Source organism: Mesoplodon bidens (genome assembly GCF_964165515.1).
Source record: "Mesoplodon bidens genome assembly, chromosome: 9".
In the NCBI taxonomy this organism is placed as follows: domain Eukaryota; kingdom Metazoa; phylum Chordata; class Mammalia; order Artiodactyla; family Ziphiidae; genus Mesoplodon; species Mesoplodon bidens.
The window spans coordinates 96,756,219-96,769,897 of NC_138166.1; positions in this window are offsets into that span (position 1 = coordinate 96,756,219).

Genomic DNA, 13,679 nt, shown 5'->3' on the forward strand with positions numbered 1-13,679 from the left:
GTATTTCACAATTAATGTGCATCAGCAAGGACCAAACATTTACTTTCTTTCCCAGGACAATTTGTATTTTTCAGTTGTTTGAAACACTGATAAGGAAGTGTAGATATTCGTATTTATTTTAGCTTGAGCTTAGGACATGGACTTCAAGATCTATGTGTAGGTTTCAGAGAACATGAATGCCCAGAAGCTATATGCAATCTTTTATATGCATGTCTTTAAAGTATTTTACTGGAAAAGCTTTTCTTAAGATTCTCAAAATGGATTCTTGACACCCCAAATAAAATTTAAAAATAATCATTAGATATTCAAGACTAATGATCCTTTTTAAAATAACTCCTTTCTGTGAGCCCAGATAGCTGGTTTTCTTATGATTATCTATCATGTAATGCTGAAAAATTATTGCAGACTCTCTCACTGCCCCTACTCCCTGCCAATCTGCCACCTCAGCAGAATCCAAATAAATGAAATTCTCCCATAATCAGAAACAGATTAAAATAGTACAGATAGAAGAAAATTATTGTAAGGAAGTTCTTAAAGGGTTAAATTTTCTAGTACAGGTTAAAATGGTACTGAAATTGCCCAGATTCCACAGCCTAAAATCTCTTGATATCTTGACAACAGAAGAACAGGAAAAGAACTTAGACAAAGGAAAACATTCAGCAGAGAAAAGAAAAGTTAAGAGAGAGAAAAAGAAAAATGGCAAGTAAAATACAAGGTAGAAAATTTTACAGGTGACTTTAAAAAATGTGTAAATACTGCATGTATATAATATATAGAAGTAGCCAAAAAAGCTAGGTGTATTGTCCTGTAAGTCAGTGCGTCTCAAACTTTATAGGGCATAGACATCATCTGAGACTCTTCTTAAAATGCAGATTCTGACTCTATAGTTCTGGGTTGGAACCTTTCTTTATGCATCTTTAGCAAGCTTCCAGGTGGTACTTCAGACCATACTTTAATTAATAAGCTGTAAACTAAGATCAAAATCTAACTGCCTGAATTCCATAACATCTGCAAGGTAAAATCAAAGCTGAGAAATTTTTAAAAACCTGTGCTAATAGCAAAAGAAAATTATGTTTGCATGTCTTATGAGAAAGCAAGAACAACTAAGTTTAGTAGAAGAATGCAGTATTATCTCGTCAATGATAAGAAGCATCATGTGAAGATGCTTTCTGCCTTTGCTAGTACAGTATCAGGTAACAATGATAAACATCTTAATTCAGTGTGAATGAATTAGTGCATATGGGAAATGTTATTTAAATATTTTCCAATGACATCAGGTAAATGTACAAATGCTTGGCCTAATGCTTACTTTAAAAAGCAATTTACCAAGCAGTATAGTTGGCTTTAAAGTTCTGTGCCATCTTCCCAGTACTTCTGCTCTTTTTCATATAACTATTTTTATTAATTTGTATTCATACATAGATATCTGATCCAAATATAAATAGAGAAATGTGTATTTTTATTATTTTCTCATAAAAGCCTGCATACTATGCATACTCTTCTAGGCTTTGCTTTCTTTGTATATACCACATTATGAACATCTCTGCATATCAGTATGTGAGATAGGATGTTCTCATTCTTTTTTATAGTGAGATAGTACAATGGTTTATTTAACCAGTGTCCTGTTTACAGACTTCTGTGTTTTTTCCTACAATTAATAACAAAATCATACCCAAGATATTTTGTACATGTGGAAGGATATTGTAGGAAAACTCCCCATAAGTGGGGTTGTTGAGTCAAGAAGTACATTCATTTGTAATTTTGATAAATACTGTCAAATTGTTCTTTGTAGAGTTTGGTAGCCATGTAACTAGTAGTATGTTTTGCCATAGCTTTACCAACAGAGGATGTTAATGCTTTATTGGATTTTTGTTAAACTTATAAGTGAAAAAAATGTAAACCTGTGCAGTTTAAATTAGCATTTCTCTTGTTATGAATTAAATTCACCAACTTTTTATATGATAAAGAATCACTTCATCTTTGGGGGAAATATTTGTTCATGTTTTTTATTCATATTTCTATTGTGGTATTGACACTTTGTGATCACCTCGGTATTTTATCTTTTGTTTTTGGTGTTTCTGCCATTGTAAGTAGAATCTTTTCTTCCACTGTGTCTTCTAAACAGTTATATATGTGTGTAAATATGAGAGTATATGCTGATTTTAGTTTATTAATTTGGTACTCAGTCATGAAACTGAATCCTTGGGTTTTTTTATAGTTTTGACTCAAAATAGAGTTTAGCAAGCTTACTGAAAACCAGAATCATATAGGATATATACATATGTATGTTTATATATATATGTGTGTATATATGCATGCACTATACATAGGCATACTCTCTCTCTCTATATATATATATACACACATATACCTTTTTTTTAGATTCTACATATAAGTTATATGATATTTGTCTTTCTCTGATTTACTTCACTTAGTATAATAATCTCTAGGTCTATCCATGTTGCTTCAAATTGCATTATTTCATTCTTTTTAATGGCTGAGTAATATTTCATTGTATATATGTACCACATCTTCATTTATTCATTTAAAGAAGGCTTATTTGGTAATCACAAATTTAGCAATAAATATTTGTTCCAAATAGAAAAGAAATCTGTGTAGAATTGGACCGTTATATTTAATAAAGGAACTTTATAGAGGTACAGTATAGATTATGTTCAAATTTAACATTATAATTAATGTCTGTGTTGTTTACTTGTTTATTTGCAACAAAAAAGAAAATCACTGTTTAGATGTGTAGAGATATTCATATTCTTATATCCTTTCTCTCTTTTTCATCTCTTATATCAAAGAAAACTAGGGATAATCTTCACATCTTGGAGTTTAGGTCAGGCCCTAGGCAGAAAAGCAAACTTATTTGAATAAATAACAGATGTCACCAGAAGTCACCATGGAAACACAAGAATAAATGTTTCTGTAGAAACCCTATGCTTCCCTATTCATATTTATGGTGTTATCTATTTATGATAATATTATTATTTGTTTTTTATCATATATAACAAAAATCTGAAGCTAGAAGAGTTAGGGCCACAAATGTGTCCAAAATGTAATGTAAGATGTATCTATCCATCTAATCATCAACCATCTATCCATGCATTCATTCAGCAAATATTTAGTGATTCCTGTTTTTACTAGTCACCACTCTCTATCCCAGGGATATAGTAGTAAATAAGAGAGATAAAACATCTAAGCCCTGAAAATTTTGATATTCATGGGAATAATTTTAAAGTAAAATCAAACATAATTCAATTATGTTTAGACATAGAAAATTGTAAGGCAGTTCTCTAAGAACTGTCCTTAGATTCAGCCTTGGGGAGCAGAATATGTCACCCCACAATGTGTCACTTTGGCCTGTGGATTATTTTGAGACCAAGGCAATCAAGATCCAGCTGACTCAAGAAAAACTTTTACCTCTCCCTTAACTGCCTGAAAGAATTTAGATAGGGGGCTGGGCCAGGAAAGAGAACTGTTACCAGAGATCACTTTTTATCTGAAACACTCACCTGCATGGCAGGGCAGACATCTGATTACTTAACATCTGTCCCTCTTGTCTTCCTGTGAATTGCCCTCCCCCTCTGTGAAGCCCCAGGCCTCTGTCTCATTTCTTAGCTTGGGATGGCATGTAAGCCTCATTTGTTTGACTGCCTTAGGGCCTCATACTTTTATTGGGCTCCCATACACACACAATTAAATTTGTTTTTCTCCTGTTAATTTGTCTTCTGTCAACTTAATTACTAGACCAGCCAAAGAACCTAGAAGGGTAGAAGAAAAATTTGATTCTCCCCTACAGGGTATACAATTCTTCTTCATTATCCCTGGGGCCCCCCCGCACTCCCACCCATCACAAACAAACAAACTTAGACATTCAAACAAATAAGTTTACACATTCCAGTTAAAAATGATCCAAAAAAGAAACAATTATTTTAGAAAATAAGGTGAAGAAATATTAACATACAGTATTAGGGGTTTGTGTGAAACAGGAAGGAAAATGATATTTCCAACAAAAATCCTGGTTTTGTAAAGTAGATAGATATTTAAGAAGGTAATTAGGTTAAATAGGTCAGAAGATGTTGGGAAGAAAAAGAAAGATAAAATGGCTTAACAGTACACATTTAACATATCCAAAATTATAACATTAATTCTGAGCTCTTAGCCCCATGTGAAACCATATAATTGAATTATGTTTGATTTTATTTTACTTTTAAATTATTCCCATGAATAATTTTTTTAAAATAACATAAAATTTCTTTAAATATAAAAAAAAATAAAGTACAGCTTTGCATAAGTGTTAGAAGACTGTGCATAGATTAAGTATAATAACCCAGGATGCTTGGTAGAAATTTGCAATATTTTAGAATTTGTTTATATTACTTTATATATTATTAAAATATCCAAACTCACAGAATGAAGAAAAGGAGACATTATCCTTCCATCTGCATTCTCTGACTGGCTTATGAAATCCTTATGATATACATACAAAAGGAGGTATGGATCTAATGACAAACTAGGCTAATAACTCTTATTCTTGAGGTGATAATCTAAATGGAAAGCATAACACCATACAATTTGCTTTCCTTTTGAAGAAGGACCTATTTTGATCAGGTGTGTCATGACATTTAAACTACTGACCATTGACTAGATCAAATCCTATGCTTGGTGTTGATAAATATAGGGCATTTTATTGTAAACTATTTATATATGACCAGGGGTCATATTTTACTTCCATATTCTGCAAAGATGCTTTATGGTTGAATTGAATTTGGATGACTGAAAACAATGGATGAGTTCTCTTAATAGCTTGAATTTTTTGACAATCATAAACAATCAAACAGATTGTTAGAGTTACCTTTAATTTATATCTAGTGTTTACTCAGTAAATAATTGAATAATGATAAAGCATCTCTTGTGTTTCCTTAGCCATAAGAAAATAAACCCATAAAGGAAACTTCCACTGGGGATCAACCTTTTAGTACTCATCATTAAGTAAAGTGCAGTATGCTTAGAAAGGAAAACAAAGTAAGAAAAAAAGAAGTAGCTTATTTATATTGATAAATGTTTTTACCTCACTAATTTCTGAAGGCCTATTAAATGAAATATTGGAATATTCTCTCACAGGAGCACATATAGACACACAAATAAATACTGCTTTGCTGTTGTTTAAGGCATTAGCATATACGCCAAAGATCTGAACTCTGGTTTGAATTTTGCAGGTTTACCCTTGGGACATAAGGCTTTAGCTCAATGATGAAGTATAAGAACACCCTAGATTTACAAGGGTTACTTTTAAAATAGGGTTAAAGTATGGACAGATAACATATTTTTCTCCAGCATCATGCGTTGAACTTCCAAGGGGAATAACTATTTTAAGTAATTCCCAACAATATTATTTACTGGCACATTGTCATCCTTCTCTATTACTGAAGACAAATCATTTCCAGTTGTGTCTAGTAAGAGAGAGTTACCCATCCATAATAGTTACAAAGCCTATTGATATCGTGATATTTTATCTTCATTACTGATAAACAGACCTGCGGCTAACTGAGCAAGGCCTCCTCTGACCACAAAGGTTAACTTGTTTTTCTTGGAATAGTGTTAATGTAGCCTATGAACCCATGATTCATATTTGTTTTGGGCAGAGTTTGAGAGAGGCTGGCCACTGGCTAACCGTAGTAAGAGAGACAACTCTACCATGAAGTCCAAGTTCACAGCTCCCTTCTGGAGGCAGTGAGGTCATCTTAACACTGGTAATGTAATTGTGGGAGGAATATTTTCCTGGCCTTCTCCTTTCAAGGTGGTTGATACAGCCAGGATTCTCAGAGGATTCCCAAGCCATAGAATACATTCTAAAAAAAATAATTTTTCAAAACCTTTAGAGAATTAAGAATCTCTAAAAACATATCAAGCCATATACATTTATTATATGATAACTATCAACATTTAGTAATGTTTTCTGTATGTCTGAAAAGCAGTATTTATATCTTTTGGGTGAGCATCTCTGTATGATTTACTGATTTATTATTTTCTTCATATTATTCAATTAACTGGTATCTCAATGTCTTTTTGCTACTTCTAATAACGAAAGTCACCCTTGCTTTGGTAATAACAAAGGGATAACTCGGAAGCATGCCTTCTTGATTCTGGGAAAGTACTTTGCTTTTCATGACTGAACTTTGTGTTTTTGCAGTTTTAATCTGGTTTGACAGGCCTATTCTTTTTTTTTTTTTTTTTTTGATACTTGAAATGATGAATGCCAGGAGAAAAAGATGACCTATATGACCATAAGCATAAACTGTAAAATCCTTAAATTGCTTTTAAATTATCGTATTTTGGACTGCATGTCTGATCCAGCACCCAGCAGTCAAAAACCGTTGATTATAAGCATTATTGGTATGGCAGACATCTCTTTATCAGGAGTAAGGCATTCTGGAAATACAGCTCCAGGTCAATTGTCAGAATATTTAGAAATCAATATTGGTCTCCTGAGGAAGAAGAAATATATTCTTTCTTGAAGCTACTAAGTTTCCATGCACATACTTGACTACATATGGCACAGATCAGAATCCTTATCATTACTGTTTTGTTTTCCTTCAACTATTAAGCAGCTATGAAGGAGTTTGCAGCTATTCATCTAGCAGGCTTTCTGCCATTGGTCTCATACTGTGAAAATAACTACCAGTTCTTTTGGACATGAAAACTCATGGCAGAAAATCTTTGTTATCAATATTATTGTGAAACTAGGAATTTTAGTAGCCATCAGGACTATTCCTAATGGTAAATATTACCACACATCTTTCTAACCATAAAATCATTTTTTCCCATATTTCTTCAAGAATTATGAATTTTACAACTCTAAGACTTAGTCTAAGCCACTCAATTGTATTTGGATACCGAATGAGATTTGATTGACCTTAGTATTTAATTATTCTTGAAAATACTTCCTTGTAAGAGAATTTTTTTTGCAAATGTCTGGTATATATCTATGTGTATAGTATAGGAGGGAGGACTATTTTCATGCTTAACCTTCTTTAGAAACATTTAATTACAGGACTTGGGACACTGGGATGCTTGAGAAAAGGATGGGAAATGGATATTGGGAAATACATAAAATAGTAGTTCTGGTAAAACATTCTTCAATACCATTTGGTGTTTGGCTTATTTGATGAAGATAATTCTTATTGAATTGAATGTTCACATATAAGGCTTTATAAGGTACTTTCCAGCCATCAAAAATGTTTAAACCCATTTAAATTATTTTTTCTGCAGCTTGAATTTGAACGTTTCATTGCTTTGTGAGGAAAACTAATGTTAAAAATTTCCATTTCTTTACATGTAATATATAAACCCATTTGAGATAAACTCAAAGATAAAAGATTTTGCTGTAACCTATTCAAAGCTGTCAGATTTAGTATGAGGTTGTGCTAAAATAGAAACTGTTTTTAATTGTTTCACTTTTCACATATACATATCCTGTCTTCTCAATAAGATTTAAATTCTGGATAGTGGGGCTTATGAATTGCCTAACACATCTACAAGTCAGTTAGGTACTGAGTAAATACACGTTGATGGTTATTTTAGAGGCTGTTGAGGTCCCACCCAGATCTCCTTAACTAGATTGACTTAGGCGCTACTGATGTTTGTTGCAAATGACTCTCTGTTGCACCGTGTTTGGAGGATTGTCGTGGGCTGTTGGGAGTTGCCTTGCCTGATGAACCCCAGGGAGGCTTTGTACTCCTTCCCTGGGGATATAACAGTTTCGCCTCCTTGCTTTGGGCGGTACAACTGTGGTGCAACTTCCGCTCCAGAGCTCCCCGTGGGATCAAGCTGAACTTAACATCTCCTAAAACCACCTCTTTTTCTTAGCTTCTTCCCCCAAGTATGCTGCTTCTCTCATTCACTTACAGAATTCCTTTGAGATGAACTTGAAGTCATTATAACTCTGTATTCTCTAGCACAAGTGAGAGTAATTTTTGAAGATGGATTTAAAGAAAGAACTCATCATGAACACACAAGGCATGTAGTGATGGAAACATGGACCTAGGAGGTGGTGAAGGTAAAAATTAGTATGCAGGGTCTTAGCCATTCTGAGGTTAATGTTATTTTTGCTTTTGCAATTATCTGTGTAACGCTCTCTTTTCTTACTGTGTAATAATGATAATTAAGATGTGAGTGGAATGCATTCATGCTTATTGTTCCCAGAGGTGGCCACATAAATAACTTTGGTGTTTTTCTGTTGGTTGGAACCCAGAATGGTAAAGTGCCTATCATTTCCCTAAGAGTGCATATTCTGCTTTTTCCCAGAAGATGTTGCCTGGGCAGGTGGGGATTGTCTGGAATGTGGCAGCTTGTGTCTTTAAAGGAGGCCACTTCGAAAACTACATTAACACGTTCAAGCTTGTAGGATATTATTTAGTTTAATTTAGGGCTAGTCTTTGCCACCTTCAAACTGGTGAACTACTCTAAATGACACAGTAGGGCCTTGAATGGGTTAGGGCAGCTTGCAGACATGCCACATGAACGAAAGAGCAGCTGACACCCAGGAAGAGTCCGGTGCAGTGCATGGGCCTGGTAAGATCCAGGACAGGACAGCTCTGTTGGCCTTTTCTGAGCAGAGAGTGATCAGGGCCAGCTTCACTTCCAAAATCCTCCCTCCTTTGTGCTGTGGAGGTGTGTTTTACTGAATGATAATCTAGGAGTCTGAAGGAGTTGATGGAGTTTCCATTTATTTAGAAATAGATGAGACTTTGGCATGGTTTGATCTGTGATCTAAAAAGGGAGATTAATTATTTTTAGTCTTTAAACAAAATCCAGGGTATTCTGAATCTTATAGCATAGCATTTGGATAAGTTCTCTAGGGCTGCCATAACACAGTACAACAAATTGAATGGCTTACACAATAGAGATGTATTTTCTCACAGTTCTGGAGGCCAGCAGTCTGAGATCAAGTTGTCAGCAGGGTTCACTCCTTCTGAGGGCTGTCAGGAAAGTCCATTCCATGCCTCTCCCTTACTTCTGTTCTTTTGCTGGCAATCTTTGGTGTTCCTTGGCTTGTAGAAGCATCACCCCTACCTTTGCCTTCATTGTCACATGGTGTTCTTCCTGTGCATATCTATCTCCAAATTTCCGTTTTTTTATGGTTACCAGTATTTTTGGACTAGAGCCTACCCTAAATATTTCTGTGATCTGATTACCTCTGTAAAGACCCTATCTACAAGTAAGGTCGCTTTCTGAGGTACTGGGGGTTAGGAATTCAACATTTGAATTTTGTGGGGATACAGTTCAACCCATAGAAGCATTATCAGAAAATGCTTTTGTGTTGGTGGATGTTATGGTTTGAAGTCACAAGACTTCAAAGAAAAGCCATGTTTAAGGATACATCTGACATAACAGATGAAATACCAGTCTACTGAAAAACAATTCATTGTTAAGAGAAACTAAATAAGATCTGAATAAATAGATAACAGTTATCCCATATTCATAGATCAGGTGACTTAATGTTGCTAAAATGTCATTTTCCCTCAAACTGGTAGATTTAATGCAATTCCAATTTTAAAGGAATCAAAATCTCAGCATGTTCTTTTGTAGAAATTGAGGAGCCATTTAGGTATTTATGTTTAGGTGTTAAAGAATTAAGTTGATCTAGCACATTATTATTATTGTTGGTTCATGAAAGGACCCTTTCATTTTATTTTATTTTGTTTTATTTTATATGTTACTACTTACCTTCAGCCCTCAATTCAGTTACCATTCTGTTATTTATTTTTTGCATGCAATTAGTGATATTTTATTATTCACAATATTTTTAGTAAGTAGATTTAATGATAAGGAAAATCATTTCTGTGATTGTATGTGAGTGTTTGGATGTGTATATCCATGACTCTGCAAAGTCCTCTAATATTTTCATTCCTTTTCTTTTCCTTTTTATATTTTGTGTAGCCGGGGCCATGATTTTCCTGTGATGATTTTTTAGTCAAATATAGATATTTGGGCTCTTTGGTAGTGAGCACGATACAGTGGAAAGAATTCTTACTTGAGAATCAGAGAGCTGGGTTCTAATTCTGGATATGCCAATAGTCTATCTCTGAGAATTTGGGCAAAGTAGTTTCTCATTTCAGAACTATTTCCTCATTCATCCTCTAAACTGCTTGGCCAAAAAAATCTGTAACACAATAGTTCCCAGAATAATTTCACACACAATCAAGATCAAGCAAAAAATATAGACCTGAGTAGGATGCCCAGATTATAAAATTCTGCTATAACTGAAAATATACTTTTCAAAAAATTATGCCCTCTACCAAGGGTTCATCTTCTACAACTTCAGTTCCAATTTGGATTCATCTATATCCATCCATTCAGCAGCCTAGCCAACGTTTACAGCTATGGGTTCTAAAGGTCCTAACACAGAACCTGCCCCAAACTAAATTCAACTTCTTCACCTGTGAGGTAGTTCCTCCTTCTGTATCCCTGTTTGATTAATAATATCAACATTCTGCTTCTCAAGTTTGAAATGTTCAAGTCTTTGGATTTTCTCTCTTTTGCCATCTGTTGTAAAGTTCAACCAGTCATAAAATCCTCTTAATTTGAAATAAAATACATCCCTCATCACCTCTCTTTACCCATCCTCACTGTCACTGCCTTAACATCTTCCCCAAATATTGTTCACCTTCTTTTTTTTTTTTTTTGCGGTACGCGGGCCTCTCACTGCTGTGGCCTCTCCCGTTGCGGAGCGCAGGCTCAGCAGCCAAGGCTCACGGGCCCAGCCGCTCCGTGGCATGTGGGATCCTCCCGGGCCGGGGCACGAACCCGTGTCCCCCGCATCGGCAGGCGGACTCTCGACCACTGCGCCACCAGGGAAGCCCTCACCTTCATTTTTGTATCAACTTCCCAATTGTTCCCGATACTCTCACTTACCCCTCCTCAAGTGCCTTTTCTAATGGCATCCTCCTGAAGATGGAATATGATCAAGGTAGTCATATGCCTACATTTCCCACTGACTAAACAGTAAGAATTAACATCCAAAATTTACAGTTGGGTGAATTAAACTTTTCAAAGTATTTTCTTAATTTATTTTTCAAGTCTCAATTCCCAGTTTCTGACTGACACCGTATACCTTACCGAATATATTTAAAAATTTTTCTGAATGAATCACAGTGGATGGACACTTGCCAGCCTGTGTCTTATTTATTCTTCTGGGAAAGTCTTTCTTCTTCTTTGCCTGCTAAATTCAGTGAACACAGATAAACATTACCTCACTCAATAAACCTTCACAAAATCTCTCCAGGATCAGTCATTCCCTCCTTTATTCCCTACCTGCATTTAGCGCTGTGATATCCTGAGGGAAAGAACAATATTTTAGTCATCACTGTCCCAAGAGCCTCCTATCATGCCTAGAAAATCAGATGAATTGAAAACATATATTTATGCAAAAGAATCATTGAACCGTTGAATGACCTTGCCTTCTATATTTAAAAGAGTGGGGCTGAATATTAAGGTGTATGAGGTTAGTTAAACAAATATTGCACAATGTCGCATCCTCTGTACTCAGCACAGTGCCTGCCACGTCGTAAATGGACAATAAATTTGTTTTGAGCAGATGAGTTACCAAATGAGTGAATGGGTGAGCATGACAGACAGAATAGGGAAATAAGTAATGAAATGGACTTGGAGGGCTGTGAGACAAGCCCCTTGACCCTCAAGTCCCACATCCCCCAGCCTGAAGGTCAGTCTTACCCAGGAAAACTAGGATACCAGTGACCACTAATGTTAGCAACTATGTTCTAACATTGCATATTCTTGGGTTTTTCAGTTCGGAAAATTATGAATCAGAGATTTTCCACATAGTGTAATTGATTTATTAGTTCAGGTTATTTTTCCTTATCATGGATATGAATAAATCATTTCCAATGAAAGAGCCTGCTGAGAGGAACACTGTTCCCAGTAAGATACACAAGAGGAACCTTTCCCTACAGGGATAGATGGATATAGGTATAGAGTCAGGAAACTTTCCAAGAGAGGCAAGCATGTCACATATGCTGGGACCATGAACATTTTTCCAAGGAAGCCAAGGTGATCCTTGTGCACGTTAAAGATTATGCACTGTAGTCTAAGGAGTGGGGTGAAAAAGATGTTTCTATGGCAGGCTAAATCCCGAAGAATGTATCTTCCTCTAACAAGTTTTAGAGTTTATTTCCCCCAGTCCTAGAGAGCTCTAAACATAGTCAACAAATGTCAACATAGCTTTGAAAATATTTAATTGGAATAAATAGAGTAACAAAATATCTCTCACATTGTTTATTAGAAAACTTGTGATGAATTAATTATCCTTTAGGTTGTGGAACCTCCACATCTACCAAAAGTTAGATTTATATGTAGGGGTCATAGTTTGACAGAACTTTTTAAAGGGAGAAGCAAAATAAAACACACGTACACAAATGACAAAGTTAATGCACAAACTCTGTAGAGTATCACTGGTGCCTTCTTGCATGGTTTTTAATACCAGTCTAGCAACTAATTAACAATTAATTTATCAATAACCATTGATTGAAGTATGGGCAGGAAAGGCATTAAATATACAAAAGTATTTAAAAACCCTCAAATATTTTCTTTTGAAGAAATACATGGACTTATTCTCAGGAAACAAAAAGCAAATTAGAATGTCATCAGAAAGAAATCACTTTTTAGTTTGTTGCCTAATTAAAGGCAGAATAATATAGTATAGTTTTACCCAAAGTTATAAATTTCATTTGAAAATTTACTTTCCAAAACCATTTCTTTAGAAACTTTGAAAACTGGTTTAAGGGGCTTCCCTGGTGGCGCAGTGGTTGAGAGTCCTCCTACCGATGCAGTGGGCACGGGTTCGTGCCCCGGTCCGGGAAGATCCCACATGCCGTGGAGTGGCTGGGCTCGTGAGCCATGGCCAGTGAGCCTGTGCATCCAGAGCCTGCGCGTCCAGAGAGGCCACAACAGTGAGAGGCCCGCGTACAGCAAAAAAAAAAAAAAAAAAAAAAAGAATGCATTTCCTCATGAGTGTGTCAGTATTTGCATATGTATGTGTGTACATAGGTATAGTAAAAATGGAACTTTTGTTCTAGGAGAACAGTTGGCAAGATACGCAAAAGACCTCATTTACCTCTCCTGTCTTATGTGTATCTTGAAATGTCTCAGCTGTCAGTGCTATTACATGAACATGATATCACCAAAGAGGACTGAACACTGCAGAAAGGAATCTCATTATGATTCGAGACTAGAGAAGGGCTAAGCTGTTTGTCATCAATTTGGATAGATTCAAATACAGCTGGAGTTTCCCTTGACTAATTATATTCCTTTCTGTACTGTTTTATTAAAGATAGGAGCAAAGGAAGTCCATCTGGAAGCGCTGACACTTTTTTACTACCTGATTTTGATGGTAATCTTGGTAATATCAATAATTTAAAAAGGCAAATGTTACTATTAGATTAATTTTTTTCCTTTTAGGACAAATTATTATTTTTTCCTTTTATTTACAAATTATTTCTATCTGGTAGAGTAAAGTATACGTAGATGGGATCAGGAGAGATAGGCTCAAATTTCAGATTTTTCACTTTATTTATTTATGTCTATAACTACTTCTCTTCCTAATCCTCTGTTTTCTTGGCTGTGAATTAAGAGGCTGGATTAGACTTCTC